This window comes from Panthera leo, chromosome B2, assembly GCF_018350215.1.
Source record: "Panthera leo isolate Ple1 chromosome B2, P.leo_Ple1_pat1.1, whole genome shotgun sequence".
Classification (NCBI taxonomy): domain Eukaryota; kingdom Metazoa; phylum Chordata; class Mammalia; order Carnivora; family Felidae; genus Panthera; species Panthera leo.
The window spans coordinates 147,661,954-147,676,558 of record NC_056683.1 but is presented as its reverse complement, the minus strand read 5'-3'; the positions used below and the strand labels follow the sequence as shown (position 1 = coordinate 147,676,558).

Below are 14,605 nucleotides of genomic sequence, written 5' to 3'. Positions count from 1 at the left end.
CTGGTGAGTCACAGGAGCCATGTTCCTTGCGTGTACTGTCCTTGAGGGACGCATAATCTCCTGGCGTGGAAAGAAGGTACTGTGAGAGTACAGCAACCGAGGCTGTGTAATCCAGTGTTGAGTGGTGCAGTGTGGGTTTTCAGGACCATGCTGGGAGAACCGAGGCCACTAAGAGGTGTGCAGATTGAGAAGGCTCTTTGTGGGCATTGGTTCTTCATCGAGGCCACCGATTCTCTGGTGGGATTCCCACAACACCGTGGACATCCTTCGGGAACTAGTTAAAAATGCCATAGGCCTCATCTCACTCAAACCCCCGGAGTCAGAAACTCCTGCAGTGGGACCTAAAATCTGTGTTTTGATAAGCCCCCTCAGGTAATTCTAGTGCAAGTTTAACATTTGAGAGCCCCCGTCCTGGGCACGGAAGGGCCTGTGCTGGAGCGAACGCGGTGCTGGTGTTGGCTGGTAGGATCCAAGGCAGGGCTGTGGGGCTTGCGGTGGTTTGCTTCTGGGATAGCCTGGGAGGGAGGGTTCGAATATTTTTCGTATTTTAAGAGTGGGGAGAAGGTAGTGTTAAATGTTTTGCCTTTCTGCTCTCATTTTAACTGGTTATTCATGTTCCGCATTGACTGTAATAGGAAAAGTGGGGAAAAAAAACCCTAAAATAGGTGTTTTAATTGGTAGCTTCACTGAAGTATGGTGAGTTGCAGAACAGGATATAGTGCCATCTTTTACAAGGAAATAATCATATATATAATTGTGTAGACGAAGAGCTAGTGAACTATGTCGTTGTGGTTGTTTCTGGATTTGGGGGATTTATCAGTTTATATTCTTGTATATGTTGCTTTTTTAATAAAAAAGAAATAGAGTAAACATCAAAAGGAACTTCTAGAGTTTCTCGTATGGAAGGTTTTTCCCCAGGTTTCAGTCATTCTAATTCAGTTTACACCAATTATCCTCTGCTTGTTTGATTACTTTTCCATTGCAAGGTATAATAAACAATGTATATTTCCCAGTCCCTTACTGGCTTTTTCCTGCATTTTGCTTCTCCCTCATTAATATGTTATCATTGGTCATTAAGACTGTTACATAGGAAGTTGGTGGGGTCTAGAAAAACACACAGCTCAATTTCTGTCCCAGGGTCATCATTTTTGGTTTAAAATTCATTCATTTTACTAAAAGTCACCAACTATCTACTGCGTGTTTTGCGTTTGCTAAGCACTGGACATGAATTCAGTTGTAATGGAACTTAGTGTTTCTACAGGGGGCACAAAATGAAAAGTTTACAATTTATTCTCTTAGTGACTTTCAAATATACCATACGGCAATGTTAACTATAGTCATCCCGTTGTACGTTACATCCTTATAATTTGAAGTTTGTAACTTTTGACCGGTTTCACCCCATCCCTCCATCCTAAGTAAATTATATAACGTGCTAAGGTTGAAAGCTTTTTCTCTAAGATCAGGAACAAGACAAAGCTGTCCGCTCTTGACACTTCTATTCAATGTGGTACCAGAAGTCCTAGCCTGAGGAGTTAGGCAAGAAAAAGAAGTAAAATGTATCTGATTGGAAAGGAAGAAGTAAAATGTCTCTATTTGCAGATGGCAGGATTTTATATACGGAAGGTCCTGAAGACCTCCACCAAAAAATTATTATTAGGTCTTATCAATGAATTCAATTAAGTTGCAGGACACAAAATTAATATAGAAAAATCAGTACTGTTTCTATACACAAACAACAAATTATCTAAAAAAGAAAGTGATGTCATTTATAGTAATATCCAAAATAATAAAACACTTAGGAATACATTTGCTCCAGGAGGTGAAAGCTCTGGTCTGAAAATTACAAGACAACTGACGAAAGAAATTGAAGAAGGCACAAGTAAATGGAGATTATCCTGTATGTGTAAGTTGGAAGAATTAATACTGTTAAAATGTCAATACTACCAAAAGCCATCTGTAGATTCAGCGCAGTTCCTATCAAGATTCCAATGGCATGTCTTCACAGAAGTAGAAGAAACAAACCTAAAATTTATATGAAACTACAAAAGACTGAATAGCCAAAGCATTCCTGAGAAGGAAGAATGAAGCAGGAGGAATTACACTTTCTGATTTCAGGATATATTAAGCAAAACAGTATGATACTGGCATAAAAAAAAAAAAATAGGCCAGTGGAACAGAATAAAGCTCAGAAATGAATAAGTATATGAGGTCAACTAATATTTCACAGTAGAGTCAGTTATACTCAATGGAGAAAGGACAGTCTGTTCGTTAAATGGTGCTGGGAAAATCGGACATTCACATGGGAAGAAATGAAACTTGACCTCTGTCTTACACCATTCATGCCAATTAACTCAAAATAGGTCAGAGATTTAAATGTAAGACCTGAAACCATAAAACTTCTAGAAAACATAGGAAAAAAGCTCCTTGACATGGGTCTTGGCAATAATATTTGGACAGGACACCTAAAGCACAGCAACAAAAGCAAACATAAATAAGTGGGACTACATCAAACTAAAAAGCCTTTGCACATCAAAAGGAAAACTCACCAGTGAAAAGACAACCTATGAATGGTAAAACCATCTGTGTGATAAGAGGTTAATATCCAGAATATATAAGGAACTCATGTAAGTCAACAGCAAAAGAAAAAACAAAAACAAAAACAAAACATGAAACAAATAATCCAATTAAAACTGGGCAAGGGACCCAAGTAGACATTTTTCCAAAGAATATATAGGAATGGCCAACAGGTACATGAAAAGATGTTCAACATCACCAACTAGGGAAATGGAAATCAAAACAACAGTAAGGTATCAGCTCTTGCTAGAATGGCTAGCATCAAAAAAGATAAGAGATAGGTCCAAAATCTTTGGGATGCAACAAAAGTTGTTCTAAGAGGGAAGTTTATAGCAGTACAGGCCTACCTTAAGAAGCAAGAAAAATATCAGATAATCAATCTACCCTCACACCTAAAGGAGCTAGAAAGGGAACTAACAAACCCCCAAACCAGTAGAAGGAAGGAAATAATAGAGATTAGAGCAGAAATATACAAAATCGAAACTAAAACAAAAACAAAAACAAAAAAACTCACAATAGAACAGATCAGTGAAATCAGGAGCTGGTTCTTTGAAAAGATCAACAAGATTGATAAACCTTTAGCCAGACTCATCAAAGAAAAGAGAGAGAGAGGGCTCAAAAAGCAAAATCAGAAATGGAAGAGGAAAAATAACTGACCCCACAGAAATATAAAGGATTATAAGAGAATATTATAAAAAATTATATGCCAGCAAATTGGAAAACATAGAAAAAAATGGATAAATTTCTAGAAACATACAACCTTCCAAACTTGAACTAGGAAGAAATAGAAAATTTGAGCAGAATGGGGCAACTGGGTGGCCCAGTCGGTTAACATCCGACTCTTGATATTAGCTCAGGTCATGATCTCATGGTTCATGAGTTTGAGCCTCTGTTTGGGATTCTCTCTGTCCCTCACTCTCTGCCCCTCCCCTGTGCTTGCTCTCACTCTCTCTTTCTCAATAAAATATTTAAATAAAAATTTCGAACAGACCCAATTTCCAGCAATAAAATGTAATCTCTAATAAAAAAAAAAAAAAAAAAACTCCCAAGGAAGAAAAGTTCAGGACCAGATGGTGAATTCTACCAGACATTTAAAGAAGAGTTAATACCTGTTCTTCTCAAACTATTCCAAAAAATGGAAGAGGAGGGAAAATTTCCAAATTCATTCAACGAGGCCTACGTTAATTACCCTGATACCAAAGGCAGATAGAGACATGACAGAAGAGAACTAAAGGCCAAATCTCTGATGAGCATAAATGCAAAAATCAAAAATCCTCAACAAAATATTAGCAAACCAAATCCAACAATACATTTAAAAAATAATTTGCCACAATCAAGTGGGATGCAATAGAATCAGTCATTGTCCTGTATCACATCGGTAAGAGAATGGACAAAAAAACCATGGGGACATTTCAGTAGATGCAGAAAAAGCATTTGACAAAGTACAACATCCATTCATGATAAAAGCTCTCAAGAAGGTAGGTTTAGAGGGAACACACCTCAACATGATAAAGGTCATATATAAAAAACTCACAGCTACCCTTCTACTCAGGGGTGAAAAACTGTTTCCTCTAAGGTCAGGACCAAGACAAAGATGGACTGTCACCATTTTATCCAGCCTCATACTTGAAGTCCTAGCCACGGCAGTCAGAGAAGAAAAAGGAATACAAGGCATCCAAATTAGCAAGGAAGAAGTAAAACTTTTCCCATTTACAGATACCGTGAAAGACTCCACGGAAGATCTGCTCGAGCTGATCAAGGAATTCAGTAAAGTTGCAGGATACAGAATCAACGTGCAGAAATCTGTTCATTTTGACACACAAATATTGAAGCCGCAGAAAAAGAAATCAGGAAAGAAATCCTATTTACAATTGTTTTAAGAATCGTTTTAAGAATCCTACAATTGTAGGATTAACAATCTACAATTGTTTTAAGAATCCTAGACACCTAGGAATAAACCTAACCAAGGAGGTGAGAGACCTATCCTCTGATAAAACACTGATGAAAGAAATTGATGAACACACAAAGAAATGGAAAGACATTCCATGCTCATGGATTAGAAGAACAAATATTGTTAAGATGTCTGTCCCACCCAAAGCCATCTACAGATCTAATCATCCCTGTCAAAATACTAACAGCGTTTTGCACAAAACTAGAACAACAACAAAAAACATCCTAAAATTCATATGGAACCACACACACACAAGAAAACAAACCCAAATTGCCAAATCAATCTTGAAAAAGGAAAGCAGAGCTGGAGGCATCACTGATCCAGACATCAAGTTGTATTACAAAGCTGTAGTAATCTAAACAGTATGGCACTAGCACAGAAATAGACCTACAGATCCATAGAACAGAACAGAGCCCCGAAATGAACCCACAACTATATGGTCAGTTACTCTTTGATAATGTAGGGAAGAATATCCAGTGAGAAACAGACAGTCTCTTCAACAAAGGGCGTTGGGACAACTGGACAGCTACGTGCAAAAGAAATAAACGGGACCACTTTCTTATGCCGTACACAAAGAATAAAGTAAAAATGGATTGAAGACCTAAATGTGAGACCTGAAGCTGTAAAAATCCGGTAAGAGAGCACAGGCAGTAAGGTCTGACATAGGCTGTGGCAACAATTTTCTAGGTAAGTCCCCTGAGGCAGGGGAAATGAAAGCGAAATTAAACTACTGGCATTACGTCAAAATAAAATTTCTGCAGAGCAAAGGGAACAACAGTCAGCAAAACTAAAAGGCAACCTATTTGAATGGGAGAAGATACTGCAAATGACATATCCAATAAGGTGTGTATATCCAAAATATATAACATGCACAGCTCAACACCCTCAAAACAAATAATCAATTAAAGGCAGAAGACATGAATAGACGTTTTTCTAAAGAAGACATCCAGATGGCCAACAGATACATGAAAAGATGCTCCATCCCTCATGATCAGGGAAATATAAATTAAAAAAAAACAATAAGATGTCACCTCACACCTATCAGAATGGCTAAAACCGACGACACAAGAGACAGCAAATGTTGGCAAAGATGTGAAGAAAAAGGAACCCTCCTGCACTAGCTTTGGGAATGCAAACCGGTACAGCCCTTGTGGGAAACGGTTTGGAGGTTACTCAAAAAATTAAAAATAGAGCAACTGTACAATCCAGTAATCACACTGCTGGGTATTTACCCGAGGAATCCAAAAACAGAGTCCACTATGGAAGTGAACCAAATGTCCGTTGATAGGTGAATGGATAAAGGAGTGTGTGTGTACAATGGGATTTTATTCAGCCGTAAAGAAGGATGAAATCTTGCCATTTACAGTGATAAGGATGCACTTAGAGAGTGTAATCCTAAGTGAAGTAAGTCATTTAGTAGAAGACGAATGCCATATGCTCTCACTCCTTTGTGGCCTGTGAGAAACACAGGGAAGAAAAGAGAAACCAACTCCGGAGAACGAGCTGACGCTTACCGGAAGGGAGGTGGGTGGAGGGATGGGTGAACTAGGCGATGGGGATTAAAGAGCACACTTAGGACGAGCCGTGAGTAACATACACAATTGTCAACTCACTACATGGTACACCTGAAACGAATACAATACCGCATGTTCGCTGCGCTAAAGACTTAATGAAATTTACAACGATGACCTAACAAATGCTGGTGAGGATGGAGAGGAAAGGGGGCCCTCACGCATCGCTGGTGGAATGTCAATGGGTACCGCCTCTGTGGAAAACAGTCTGGAGGGTCCTAAAAGATTAAAAATAGAACCACCCTACGAACCAGCAGTTCCACTGCTGAGAATATGTCTGAAGGAAGCGAACGCACCAGTGTAGAAGAACTATCTTTGTCCTTATGTTCACTGCAGCCTTATTTACAGTAGCCAAGAGATGGGTACAATTGAAGTGTCCACCAACGGATGAAAGAATAAAAAAGTGGTGGTCTATGTGCACAATGGAGTATCACTCGGCTGTGACAAGGGAAGAAGTCCTACCGCTTGGAGCTGCATGGATCAACTCTGAGGACATTGTGCTGCGTAAAGTCCATCAGAGCTAAATACTGTATGGTCTTACTTTTATGTGGGATTAAAAAAAAACACTAAAAGGGATCAGATTTGTGTTTACCGGAGTTTGGGGTGGTTTGAGGGGGGACTGGAGGAAGGTGGTCCAAAGCACAAACGTCCAATTATAAATACGTGCCAGGGACGTAAGGTGCACAACGTGATGACTGTAGCTAACACCGAGGTATGATGCAGAAGAAAGGTGTTATGAGAGTGGGTCCTAAAAGTTCTCCTCACAAGGAAAAGGACACTTTTTGTGTCTATATGGATGATAGATGTTAACTGAACTCACTGTAATCATCATTTCCTGATCTATGAAGTCAGATAATTACTCTGTACACCCTAACTTCTACAGTGTGTGGTAGGTCGATCATATTGCCATAAGACTGGACAAAATTTAGGGAGAAAGTGCTTAAAAAGGAAGGTTGGCGTATAATGAGTTAATGCAACGAGCTCTTACTGTGTTGCAGCTAGGACAGGGTTCTGTGGGACAGTAGAGTGCGAGGTCTGCAGGATGAGTTTGCTGGTTGGAAGAGAGGGAGCATGAGTGGGGAGCACTGCCCGGGGCCGGGGGGAGAGCCCTGTGCAGCATCACGAAGGAGCTGGACACAGACGTGAGCAGAGACCAGTTGTGCAGGACCTTTGAGGTTGTGTTTAAAGGCTTTGGAGTTTATCTGAAGGGCAACACGAGGTTATGTAAAGGATTGAAGGAGATTTGATAAGACAGATTTTGAACGGATTTTTACCCTCTATAGTGCCTTGTTCAGTATGAAAAAAGTCAGTGCAGCGAAGTTTCAATCTCCGGCCAGTTGTTCCCACCCACGCGCTGGTCACGTCAGTATCAGTAACTTACAGATCTCGTAATGCATTGCTCAATCTTTTGAAACGGAAGCAAAAACTGTGCATGCCTATGTTTGTGAAACATCAGGGAGTAAAGTTCTGCCGCAAACTTTTTGTTGAACCCGTACAACTTTGACATTTTCAAGCGGAGTAAACGAACGCTCCCTTTGGTTTTGGCACAGGTTGAAACCTAAATGGAAAAATGCCGAATGTATTTGGAGGAAAGTGCACATGGTGTGGAGCAGATTCGGGAGGAGGGAAAGCCCTCCTCTCTCCAATCTGTGTAAATCGTGAAACGTTATTAAGAATGACTCATAAAGCCCAGAACACTGTGCAGAGACACAACAAAATAAGGACAGTTCTCACACTTCCAAAACAGTGGAGCAGGAAGTGATAAAAATGATGAAAGGAATGCTTTGTCTTTGACTAATTGTAAACACCAAACGCTTGCAATCAATAAGGAGCCATTAATTCTCGGGCTGTTTGAGGAGTTGATCTCAGGCTAAGGGTTTTAAAATTTGAATCTCCTTAGGTCAATCGTAGTCAAAACTACTTGTTTTGGAATTTATGTGATGTTTTCCACTTAAAGATTTAAAACACTTGTAAACAACCATATTTTCATAATTACATATGCATGAGAATTATTTGAGATGGACTTAATACTACTTCTCACTCACAGCCTTAAAATATTCTTTTAGGGGCGCCTGAGTGGCTCAGTGGGTTAAGCATCTGACTTCAGCTCAGGTCATGATCTCGCGGTTCCTGGGTTCGAGCCCCGCGTGGGGCTCTGTGCTGACAGCTCGGAGCCTGGAGCCTGCTTCGTATTCTGTGTCTCCCTCTCTTTCTGCCCCTCCCCTGCTTGTGCTGTGTCTCTCTCTCCCTCTCAGAGATAAATAAACGTGAAAAAAATTAAAATATTCTTCTAAATGTCAGTGGAAGCACTTAGATTTCAGTTTGGTTCTTGATTATCCTCATACTGTAGTGCCTATTCAGTGTTTTGTACATCATTTTGTGGTGGGGCTCAGAAAATTAAGTTCTAGAATAAGTCCTATTAGAACTGTCTTTATAAATTTTTTATATGAAATTCTAAAATTTAAGGTGGAATGTGTTAAACACTGGTAATTTCTAAGATATGTAACTTCAGTTCTTTTTTGTGTGTGATGCTCTAAAGAGGAAGTTAGAGAAGTGGCTTTGGATGCAAAATATTTTTTCTTTTTAAAAAATTTTTTTGTTTATTTTGGAGAGAGAGAGACAGAGAGGGACAGAGTGAGAGTGGGGGAGGGGCAGAAAGGGAGAGGCAGACACAGAATCTGAGATGGGCTCCAGGCTCTGAGCTGTCAGCACAGAGCCCGACGCGGGGCTCAAACCCACGGACCGCGAGATCATGACCTGAGCCGAAGTCAGATGGAGACTCAACCGACTGAGCCACCTAAGCGGCCCTATTTTTTTCTTATAATATTGTTTTCACATTAAAAAGGCTTATTATACTTTGCCCATACACATTTAAAAGTGTTACATGCAGCATGTATTTAAATTATTTTTGCTAAATTTAAGAACTGCAGTCCATTGCCTAGAACAGTATTCTGTTATGTAGGATTCTTGCTCTAAATATTTATTGAATGAAGGGATACACATAAGTTATATATGGACATGCAGAGTTTCAGTAAAACTGGGGATTACTAATAAAATTACAGCATTATGAAATGGATTTAATTCCTGAGTAGTAAACATTTAGAGAAAACATAATGAGTCAGTGTAGCAGAGCCCATGAGATTGCAGAAACTCCCCATACTTTTTATAAAAAGGAAAGTTTAAAATTGTATTTTTATGCTATTAAGAAAACAACCAAAAAAGTTAACAGAAGGAGCAGGTAGAGGAGATGTGCCTACGGATTAAAAAAGTGTATTAACTTACTCAAATAGTTTAAAAAAAGAAACGAAAGATCGTAGTCGAGTTGTAAATTTGTGTAAAGATTAAATTTTCAAAATATAATAGCAAATACATTGCACCTGTTTGTCAACCACGATTCTAAATGCATTACTTCTGTTAACTCAGGTAACCCTTAACGAAGTGTTACGAGAAGGATATTATCATCATCCCCATTTTAAAGATGAGGCAAATGAAATGAGGTGGTGAAGCATCAGATTTGGGATACGAACACGGCGTTTTTACCCTAGAGGCTGTACTCTTTTTTTTTTTTTTAAGTTTATTTATTTATTCTGAGAGAGAAACAAAAAATTATGAGTTGGTAGAGGAGGAGGAGGAGGAGGAGGAGGAGGAGGAGGAGGAAGAGGAGGAGGAGGAGGAAGAGGAGGAGGAGGAGGAGGAGGAAGAGGAGGAGGAGGAGGAGAGAGAGAGAGAGGGAGGGAGGGAGGGAGGGAGGGAGAGAATCCCAAGCAGGCTCTGCACTGTCAGTTGGCTCCAACTCACCAACCCTGAGATCATGACCTGAACCGAAGTCAGACTGACCGAGCCACCCAGGCGCCCCTAGAGGCTGGACCCTTAGCCATGACACTGTTTCCCCTCGCTTAGGTCAACACGTGGCACAACGCGAGCCTGACTTCAGGGTAATGACACCAGCTCTGGAGATTGGCTCTGAAAGGTCTGGTGGATTCCCTATTGGCAGAGTCCCACTCAGGGGCCTCGCTTGCTGGGCAAATGCTACCCTAAAGAGGTTATTCCAATGTGACGGTCGTATAACCCCGAGTCTCCGGGCTCTCTGTATCCGGCAAATGTTAGCAAGGTGCGGGATAGCAAATAGGCAATAATTAGACAGCTACCTGGTGATTGCCATTAGATGGAGGGAGATTAGTAAGGACTCTGAGGCTGTAGCCATGTTCAGTAGGGAAGAGTGATGTCATCTTTGATTAGTGAGGCCGTCTGGGGGGGACGTGGGGTACGGCGACAGCTTTTTTTCTTGCCTGGTCTGGCCTAGTGTCTGCCAGGAGGATGTCCTTTGCCTACTGCCTCCCAGCTTCCTTATTTGAGACGTGTAGGTGAAGCGTCACAGGAATGGAACGCAGCCTCTGTATTTGGTTACCTGGCGCTGACCTTCCGGTGCTTCCGGAATCACGCAGAGTCGCTTTGACCGTTTACGTTGCCATAGGGGGTATTTGCTCGCAACATTATGCCGTAACATTCCGCGGTGTGCAGACGGTAGCAGGTATGGAAAGTGGGGGGGGGGGGGGACCTGTCTATGTACTCTGCCTGCCTGATTTGCACAATCGGTCAGTCCGTCACCAGGAAAACAGAGTTCGTAGAACTGGCCTCCCAACCTACATTCCCTCGACCAGGGTGGGAAGATGACTCCTTCCTTGAGCACAGGGCGACTGGAAGAAAAACAGTTGATTGATTGATTGATTTGATTTGATTTAATTTTTTGTCCCATCGTCTATTTTTTTTTTTTTTTTTAATTTTATTGAAATCCAAGTTAGTGAACGTATAGGGGAATAATGGCTTCAGGAGGAAAACCCAGTGATTCATCGCTTACATACAGCACCCGGTGCTCGTGCCAACAAGTGCCCTCCTCAATGCCCGTCACCCGTTTAGCCCGTCCCCCACCCACCTCCTCTCCATCAACCCTCAGAAGGAAGACATTTTAGCACCTCGTGGCACCTTTGGTGAGGAAGAAGAAATGGTTATTGGTAAGGCAACAGAATCTGCTGTGTGTTTCATGATCTAATTTCAAGGCAAAGAGGTAAAGAGGCACCTTCCTCTGGCTACTTTTCAAATATGCCAAGATACTGATATTTTGATGCCTGCCAAGTAGTCCATTTTCTCATGAGGAAGTATTTCTATGGTCAGATTACCGATTTGTTTTTCATTTGGCAATAAAATGAAGACTTTATATCGGTTTACACATGTTTTTGTTTTAGCTGTCCGCATAAAAGGGGGCTCACCACTGATAGAAGACATTTCCTTACCCAGCCAGTCACTTTTTAAACTGCTTGTACATCTGAGAGGTTTTACATGTCAAGTCGTTCCTGGATTGTAACGTCTTTGTTGCATTGCTTTTATCAGATGGGTTTTTCCAAAGACGACTGACAGAGCAAGTAGCTGCAGTGGAAGACGCACTGTGGTCATGGCAGGGAGCAGGGAGCTTTCGCAGAGCGGGGACGGTGGGAAGGGGTGGCTGTTCGAGCCAGTGTAAGGAGCCTGCCTGGCTGAGATGTACATGGGGTCTTTGCAAAAGAACCTTTCTAAAATCTGTCCTCTGTACTGATGTTAAAGTGGTTGCTTGAAAATGTAAACTCCTGCGTTTGCCCTTACTGTTTTCCCATATTACTCCCATGGCTAAAATCCTACATTGGTGCAGAACTTTGGGGATAGACTTCAAAGTCTATTCAAGGCAATTTGGAAGCTGACTTTTCATGGCCATTCATCCCGTCTACATTTGTTTCTCTTTCTTCACATGCACCCTGCGTTTAATCTACACAGAATGCCAACACAGGATTTTGTTTCATGCTCCCATACTAGCACAACTGACATTGATGCCCTTTCCCCCCTCCCTGGTTTTACTTTTTTATTTTTTTTTTGATGTTTACTTATTTTTGAGAGAGAGGGAGAGCGAGCACGAGTGGGGGAGGGGCAGAGAGAGAGGAGGAGACGCAGAATGGGAAGCAGGCTCCGGGCTCCGAGCTGTCAGCACAGAGCCCGACGCGGGGCTCAAACTCACGAACCGTGAGATCATAACCTGACCTGAAGTCAGAGGCTTAACCAACTGAGCCACCCAGGCGCCCCTCCCTTGTTTTGATTATCCACACTTGTCCTTCACATTCAGTGTATGCATCTCAGGAGACAGTCGGCAGCGTGAAAAGGCAACCCATGAAATAAGAGAAAATATCTATAAAGCATGCATCTGGTAAGGCCATCTAAAGAACTCATACAACTTAACAAGAAAACCCCAGATTTAAAAAAGAACAAAGGACTTGGATAGATACTTCTTTAAGAAGGTACACAGATTGCCGGGTTGGTACATGAAAAGGTGTTCAACATCACTCATCATCAGGGAAATGCAAATCAAAACCACAGTGAGATACCACCTCACACCCATTGGGATGGCCATAGTAACATTGAGCACAACCCAGAAAGTAGCAGGTGTTGGCGAGACCGTGGAGCGATTGAAACCCTCATGCGCCGCTGGTAGGAATGTAAAAGGAAGCAATTGCTGTGAGTAACGGGGGTGGTTTCTCAGAAAATTAAAACTAAGCTCGCCATACGATCCGGCAGTCCCCCTTCCGGGTGCATGCACAAAAGAAGTGAAAGCAGGGGCCGGAAGAGATAGTTATACATCTGTGAGCAGAGTCGTATTATTTGCAATGGTCAAATGGTGTAAATAACCCGGGTGTCCACTGAGGCGTGGATGGATGCCACGTGTGATATACGCACATGGCGGAACATTATTCAGCCTTAAAAAGGAAGGAAATTCTGACGCATGCTTCCACACGGACGAACCTGGAGGAAATTATGCTAAATGAAATAGACCAGTTACAAAAGGACAAATATTGTATGTTCCACTTACATGAGGTGTCTTGACTAGTCAGATTCTTGGAGACAGAAGTAGAATGGTGGGTGCCAGGGGCTGGGAGGGGAGGGGATGGCGAGTGAGTGGTTAATGGGCACAGACTTTCATTTTTACGAGACGAAAAAGCTCAGAGATTGCACAATACTGTGAAACATTAAATACCGCCGAACTATAAAATGGATCAAATGGTAATTTTATGCATATTTTACACAATGAAAATATTTTTCATTAAACTTTAATTCAAGTATCCCATCTTCTTGGGAGTCTTTAGGGGTATTCCCAGATTGACTTAGATGCGCCCACCTGCTGCCTGCGTCACCACTGGCTGGCTTTCGTAGCTTGGGTGATTCTGTACATAGGGAGTAGATTCGTGTTTTATGAGGCTGGAGAGTGGGAGAGACCTTCTTTTTTTTTTTAATATTTATTTATTTTGAAGGGGAGAGAGCATGAACAGGGAAGGGCAGAGACAGAGAGAATCCTAAGCAGGCTCCGTGCTGTCAGCACAGAGCCCAGCATGGGGCTCAACTTCATGAACTGTGAGATCATGACCCGAGCCAAAATCAAGAGTTGGACGCTTAACTGACTGAGCCACCCAGGTGCCCCATATACCAAATTTTCTTTAAGAAGGTCTCTTTTGCGTTACCTGGGAAGCTCAGTGAGTTATGTGTCCGACTCTTGATTTTGGCTCAGATCATGATCTCATGGTTCATGGGTCTTAAGCCCCACATCAGGTTCTATGCTGACAGTCAGGAGCCTGCTTAGGATTCTCTCTCTGTCCCTCTTTCTCTACCCCTCTGCCCCCCACCTCTTTCTGTCTCAAAATAAGTAAATATATGTATGTAAAATACCTATATACATGTATATACATATAAAATATATATATACATGTATATATAATATATATGTATATACATATATACATACATATATATTATATATGTATATACGTTTATACATACATATATACATACATATATATATATAAGAAAATTTGGCATAAATGTGAATATTTCTTTGGTTTGAGAAAAGAAATACCATAAATTAAGAATTTTTTAAAGTTGGAACATATCACAAACATCACACAAATCCATAAAATTAATACAAAGCTGTATTAATTTATTCCCTCACATAACCTTATACTATTTTTTTTGCTGCACACTCTTGGACTCTCCTAATGACACTTTTGTATATTCATTTCACATAGGATGGAAAAATAATCTTCTGCTAGCACGATTGAGAAAAATACGATAAAATTTGTTTTGCTAATTTGGAAAATTTTCTTTTAACTTTACAACTCATCATTGATAAAGCCGTGTAAATATTTTAGGATTGTTACCAAATTTGGGGAAATCTGCCTCAAACTTTTTTCATCTGTAAGCTATAATATTTTAGGGGTTTTCCAGTTTTTCTTGTTTTCCTCGGATTGACAACACATGTTAACCAGTTTGTCGCTGATATCCGGTGTCCCTGCCCTAGTCTGGTGTCACAGGACATGTTAGGGGTATTCCTGGGAGGGTAAGTAATAGTTTAACCGTCATGGAAGTGACTAAGCCACTCAAACACATCCCACTAAATCCAAATTAAATACGCCCCCAGATCAATTTCCCTTTGGCTGGG

General features: G+C 41.1%; 1 protein-coding gene and 1 long non-coding RNA gene across 4 annotated transcripts in view; one reads left to right on the top strand and one right to left on the bottom strand.

The window, feature by feature from the left end:
• The window catches only part of PDE10A (phosphodiesterase 10A), a 339,438-nt gene that overhangs the window by 168,527 nt on the left and 156,306 nt on the right, over positions 1-14,605 (top strand). The window lies entirely within an intron of this gene.
• Positions 7,350-10,558, bottom strand: LOC122220589. The gene is made up of 2 exons (XR_006202945.1): positions 10,245-10,558; positions 7,350-7,654 (listed from the first exon to the last, which is right to left on the bottom strand). It is a non-coding gene; the product is annotated as an uncharacterized LOC122220589 (long non-coding RNA).